The sequence below is a fragment of the Chrysochloris asiatica genome, unplaced genomic scaffold (assembly GCF_000296735.1).
Source record: "Chrysochloris asiatica unplaced genomic scaffold, ChrAsi1.0 scaffold00196, whole genome shotgun sequence".
Lineage (NCBI taxonomy): Eukaryota > Metazoa > Chordata > Mammalia > Afrosoricida > Chrysochloridae > Chrysochloris > Chrysochloris asiatica.
The window spans coordinates 3362774-3369738 of record NW_006408714.1 but is presented as its reverse complement, the minus strand read 5'-3'; the positions used below and the strand labels follow the sequence as shown (position 1 = coordinate 3369738).

General features: G+C 36.9%; 1 pseudogene; it reads right to left on the bottom strand.

Annotated features, from left to right (window-relative positions):
- Positions 1-3789: 3789 nt before the first annotated feature.
- The window catches only part of LOC102842172, a 165164-nt pseudogene continuing 161988 nt past the window's right edge, over positions 3790-6965 (bottom strand).

The window sequence follows — 6965 nt, the reverse complement described above, 5'->3', positions numbered from 1 at the left end:
TGGTGAGGATTTTTGTTTCTTTACACTGAAATCCATACTGAAAGCTGTCATCTTTGACCTTCACTAGCATCTTAACTCCTTTTTGCTTCCAGCATGTTAGGCTGTATCATCAGCATATTGCAGCTTGCTAATTAGTCATCCTCTAAACCTGATGCTATATTCTTCTTCATATAATCCAGCTTCTAAGATTATTTGCTCAGCATATAGTTTGAATGAGTATGATGAAAGGATAGAACCCTGTGCTGTCCTCAGTGATTCAGAGAATAATTTCAATCAACAATTTTACTATAGTAATGTATCTCCAATAGTCAAATACACAGGTATAGGAATTAATGAATGGCCCCATGTGTCTTCAGTCCTAAAGATCGACTTGGAAAATATTTGTTTCCCATTCTTGTGACTCTGCACTCTGCAGGATTAATCTCAAAAGGATAACATATATTTTCAAAGGACACACAAGAGACCTATTTTACCATTAGCTATGTGTATGACCTAAACACTTCAGTTCCTTGTACGGTTACCACTAAGCTAGTATAGGAGTCGCTATGAGTCATGGTGTTGGAGGAGAATATTGAAAGTGCCATGGGTTTCCCAAAGAACAAACAGATCCGTGCTGGAAGAAGTACAGCCAGAGTGCTCCTTGGAGGCCAAGATGGCCAAACGTTGTCTCTCATACTTCAGACATATTTTCAGGAAGCACGAGTTGCTAGAGAAGGATATTACGTTTGATAGGGTGGAGGGTCAGAGAAAAAGAGGAAGACCCCCAACAAGATAGATTGGCCAAGTGGCAACATCGATGGACTCAAGCATGGCAATAATAGTGAGTTTGGCCCAGGATTGGGCAGTGTTTCCTTCTGATGTGCATAGGGTCACTATGAGTCAGTACTGACTCGATGGCACCTAACAACAACGACAATAACAATCTTGACAAAGGAGATTAAGGGCATATTAGTGGATGGGAAGAATATGGGTTGGTACCCAGGAGAACAACTATAAAAAAAGTATAGATTTTTTTGGTAAATGACAAGTGTAGTTGTTCTAGCCTAAGAACATCATGTTGAATGAATCTGAGGTGTGGCAACATATAAGTCACCAAAACCACCAGAGGTGCCAGCTGAGAGTGAGAAGAATCTAGAGTGTAGATAGGGTGACACATATCATTTGTGTACCTGATACCACCAAAATGACAGGGTCTGCAGTTTTCCTTTCTAATCTTTACCTTCTAGCTTTTTCCCAGGAAAACAGGCTCAACAGAATCTTGAAGGAGCTGTTTACATAAGTTAATTTAAGAAGTGAATTTTCATTATTCAAAAGGTAGACTGTGTTTACACACTATAATATGATCTCCAAATTCCTCTCTAGAAATGAAGAATATATAGTCCTAGCTGCTGGAAATAATGTTAGCAAAAGCACCCACTTGCAGCACCTCTATAATTCTTTATAGGCTAAAGAAAGCTCCCTTGCCAAGGACATACTCCCTTTCTGAACAGTGTATGTCCAGTAACGTATTGATTAGGGAATATAAAGTTCATGTCAATTTTTCTCCAACTCAGGATAACTTGGAAAGTTCATCTGAGTTTTAAAACCTCCTAAAGAACAAACCAAGTCTTCCACTGAAAGTGCACTGTAATCTACATACTCCTCCGGCCACTACTGCCCTTAATTCCACTTCCATTGGTCCCAAGGGCACTCCTTAACAAACTTGCTGGTTACTGATCTCCATCTCAGTGTCTGCTTTTCACAACCTAACCAGAAACATAATCTTGTAAATTAAAGAGCTTAAGTAATAAAAATTTGTTGAAAGCAACTAATGAAAATGGTTTGTAAATGTTATTTATTTAATTAATGAATTTATTTTTATAACTATTAAGATAAAAATATAATAAAATCTAAATAGTCCTTTCCAATTCATATACGTGATATGTGGATGATAGTTTAGAGGTTTAATTAAACAAGACTATAATTCAAATAGACTTTGGAAGACACTATGTATTAACTATGTGGCCAATAAATCTATAGTTTAAATAAAGTCTATTTTAGCAATGACTGATTTATTCACTCACTTAATCTATTTAATGATATAGTAGTTTAATGAAAAGTTAGTTTTTATTTTTATAACATGATAAATCATTTGATAATTTATAGCATTTATACTTATCATGGTCTTTTTATTGAAAAACTGATGGAATGTATATGAAAAATTAAATGGTTGAGACAAAACCTTCATAAAATGTGATACAATAATATCAATGAATAGATGAGGATTTTATCAACCTAACTTTCTACTAATACTCGACTATTTTATAGCAAAGATCATTAGAATGAAATTTCAATTGATTTATTGTACAGTTAAAGATCACTACAAACATGCACAAATAGTATTCTTTTAAGTGTGTTCCATGAAGTCTCATCAGCTATTCTATTTTTAAAAGGGATTTTAAAAAACGAGAAGAGAGAAGGAGAGTGGATAGATCAATTGACCAATGTCCATGTAATTATCTTCCAAATTTCTTGCCATAGAGCAAGTGAGTGTCTCCATGCCACATCAATTTGTTGAAACATTTCTATTTGTATTCCATCAATTCCTGCTTTTTGAAAGCTTTTTGTCAACACTTTCAATGCAACTTGGGTTTCTTCCTTCAATATCATCAATTCTTGATCATTTGTTACCTTTTGAAATGACTGAATACCTATTCTTTTTGATACAGCACCTCTCCATTTTCTTGTGATGCTTCATTTAATATTTTGTCCATGGAGTTCATTGATATTGCAACCTGAAGCTTATATTTTTTACTTCAGTTCTTTCAGATTGAAAAATGCTGACAGTGCTCTTTTGTTTTTGTTTTAACTTCAGGTGTTTGTACATTTCATTATGAGACTTTACTTTGTGTGCTCCAGCTGCCCTTTGACATTTTCTGTTCCACTATTTTACTTCATCATTTTTTCAGCTGCTTTAACTTCTCTATGCTGAAAAGACAGTCTCTGAGTCTCTTTTTATATCCACTTTGGTCATTTTTTCTTCCTTGTCTGCCATCCACTTTGTTCTTTTCTTTCTTCCTTGTCTTTTTAATGGCTTGTTGTGTTCCTCATGTGTGGTGTTTTTAAATTCATCCTACAACTCCTCTAGTCATTGGTAATTGCTGTTGAATGTATCAAATCTGTTATTGAAATGGTCTTTAATTCAGTTGGAATACATTCAAGGTCCTATTTATTTTGGCTGTCATGGACTTGTTTCCATTTTCTTCAGCCTCAGCCTAAATTTGCATATGAACAATTGATTGTCTATTCCACAATCGAAGCCTGACCATGTTTTGGCTGATTACATGGCACTTTTCCATCTCTTTTCACAGATGTAGTTATTTGATTTCTGTGTTTCATCTGGTGTTCAATGAGTAAGTCATCAGTCTTTCAAAATTCTAAGATCTTTTCTATCACTAAGGCCAAGTTTTCCAACTATTGATCCTTCCTCTTTGTTTCCAACTTTCTCATTCCAATATCAAAACTTTTTTTGTGTGTGTTTCCAACTTTCTCATTCCAATATCAAAACTTTTTTTTTTATGAAGGACTTTGATTCCTGATTTTATTATTCAATTTCTTTCTTCTACTTAAAGTAGTCTTCAGTGTCTGGAGCTGGCTGTTGTTGGAAAGAGGTAGGTTGGGGGATGGGGCCTGGGGCAGGGAAACCCCACTCTGCTCCTGGATGAAAAAGACAACTGCATTTCCCAGAACTTCCAGTGTGGTGGGAAGGGGATGAGGTAGGAGTAACATGCTGGGAAGATAGGACCTACCTCAGTTTCCAGCTTCATTCTCTTCTAATGTTTCCCGACTGGTCGCATTCTCTGCAGTCTTGGAGGCCTTTATTTTTTGCTTTTTTTGAGTTTTCTGGCTTGCAGAACTCTAAAGGAGAGTCTTCAGTTCTGCATCCTGGACCTCCATCTCAGACTTGTAGAGGTCAGGCTCAAAGGGACCACTGGTTATCCACACAGGGCCATTGGGCATGAACAAAACTGTATATTTAAACTGGGTAACAAATTTGTTGGGAGCAGCTGAGCTGAAGTTCTCTGACCTGGGGGTAGTTTAACTGAACAATTGCAACTGAACAGTTGTGGTCCAGAAACTCGGGCTACTTATAAGCTTAGTCCCACCCCTGAGGAACTTGAAGGTCTGCCTCAGGGGACAGGGAACTTGCAATGTCTTCCCTTGTATTTAGCTATGTCCTTCGGCTCAGCCTACGCAACATTCTAGCCACCCTAATCAGTGTTCCAGCTAGCTATCATAAGTTATAGTTTTTCTGATAAAGTTATGCTTACTGCTGTCTCCTTCAATACAAGATGTTCTTGTTCTCCTTACCCTTCCTAAAGCACCTCCCCTTGAGCTGTGTATAAAATAAACTCACTGCCTTGGTCCATGCTGCAGTATTTCCATCAGGGTGCTGCATCCCACCTGGTTCCAACTTTACTATTTTTGAAACGTGACTAGTGTCTTTCTTTTATTTCTCATCTCCCATTACCCCTACTCAGGTTTAATCTCTCCGTGCAGATTGTGGAAAAAAGCTAATTGTTGGATGCAGCAATTGGCCCCAGAACAAATTCATCCTCCTTCTCATAGAGAACATTAAATGGTTGTAGCAATTCATGTTTTGTGCACTCCACCACACCTATCCAGGCCTTCTTCTCGTCTTCAAATGCTGTTAAAGTAAATGGCATGGCATCAAAGTGTATTTCCATCTCAACAAAGAAGGCATGTAAAGTTTTCATTTTCAGGCTATATTGTTTAGAAGAGTTTTGATTATAAATGGTGGTTCTCTGTCCTGCATCTTTGGCCTTTCCCTCTCCTGAGCTGACAAGAACATCCATAGCATATACTTCATGTACTTCAAATTCAGCTTTTTTATGGTCCTTCTTCTGTGGGTCTGTGTGATTCTGGATAATTTTTTTCTCCATTGTTGACATGCTGCTTCAATTAGTGGGACAGCACACCTTCTATAGGTGTGCAGTTAAATGAGTGGGCAACTTTGTTCCAGGCTTCTGTTACATGTATGTTCTGGTTTCCAGGTTTGACCAGGTGTAAGGCAACCTCAGCACAAGAATGAACTGCCTTAATGACATCTGCTTCCCGTCCTGTTACTGGGATCTCCTCAGCTACATGAACCACAAAAGTGTAAGCCACGTTAGCAATGAAGCCATCTACGTGGACCCCCAGGTCAATTTTTACCAATTCACCTTCCTTGAGAATATAGTCCTGGTTGCTCTTCAAAGGGGAGAAGTGACGTACACAATTATTTACTGAAATGCTGGTGGGAAAGACAATACCTTTCTTCATTTCTTTTTCTTTCTTAAAGAGTTTCCCTGTCTTTCCTTAATCATGGCATCACCTTTTTCACATAGGCTCAATAAGAACACACCTGATCTGGAAGCTTCCACAAAGGACTGAAGTACTCCATTGGCAATGTCGCCCCCCATCTTATACTTGGTGATGACCAGGTTCTCGGTGATAGTTTGTTCCTGCTGCTCATTCTCGCCTGACGTTTCTCCACTACCACCACTGCAGCCTCATTTCCTCTCAGCCACCACCTCTGTCTCTCTTCCCAGCCACAGCCCATGGTCAGAGTCCTCGATCGATGAGGAGAGAGTGAATGAAAGCACGAACAAACCAAGGAGTGGGTCAAACAGCCAAGCAATATCCAAACATCTTGATTGCACATAAGGTTAATCTCAGACTGAAGAAGTTGATAGAATTCTTCAATTTTATCATCATTGGATTTAATGGTTGATGCATAAATTTGAATGATAATTTTATCAACTGGTTTTCCTTATAATTATATGGATTTTATCTTATCAGACAGCATTGTACTTTAAGATAGATCTTGAAATCCTCTTTTAGACAATAAATGTGACTCCATTATTCCTCATCTTTTTGTTGCTGATATAGTAAACCATATGATTGTCTGATAAAAAATGGCAAACACCAGTCCATTTCAACTTATCAATGACTAAGATGTCAATATTCTTGCATTCCTTTTCATTGGTGATGACCTTTAATATTCCTAGATTCATGTTCTATATATTACAGATTCCAGTTCTTAATGAATATGTGAAACTGTTTCTTCTCACTTTTAATTTTGTCCCATCAGCAAATGAAGGTCTGAAAAGACTTTTTTTCCCTTCAAGTCAGTATGGTTAACTTGACTTATAGGAGGCAACTCTTCCTTAGTTGTATTTTTAATTACTTGCAAGCATGGTTACATTATCTACACATCACTGGTGATACTAAAGAATCAACATTATATCAAATCATAATTACACTTTTAATATAATTATTGGTATAATTGTTTCATAACATCAAGTAAAATAACCTTCCACAGTTAAAATTAATTGTTTGTATTTAATTTAACTTAGCTCAAGTAGTTTTTGTAAAATTCTATTTGTGAGTTGTTTAGTTCTTGTAGTTATTCATCTAAAGTAGAATATCAAGTTTTTCACTTCAAAATACCACAAGAAGGACAAATTCCAGAAAAATGTGCAACATTTGTAATAAACCATCTCTAATTAAGAAAAAAAATAATTTATCCTCTACTTCTAGAAATTCATGCAGTGATGAGACTATTTGGCTTCAACTTTGATTTCGATAGAACATGAATTCTAATATGCAACCATTTGGCCTTCAGCCAAAATGCGTTTTTGCTGTACCTAAGCACAGAATATCAGAAAGATGTTTACCTGTGCATTATTGACTACACAAAGGCTTTTGATTGTGTGGATAATGACAAGCTATGGACAACATTGTGAATTATGAGTATTCCTGAAAACTTAATTGCGCTCATGAGGAATCTGTACATAGACCACGAGGCAGTTGTTCGAACAGAACATGGGAACACTGAATGGTTTCAAATTAAGAAAGGTGTGCAACAGGGTTGTATTCTTTCACCATATTTATTCAACCTGTACGCTGAACAAATAATCTGA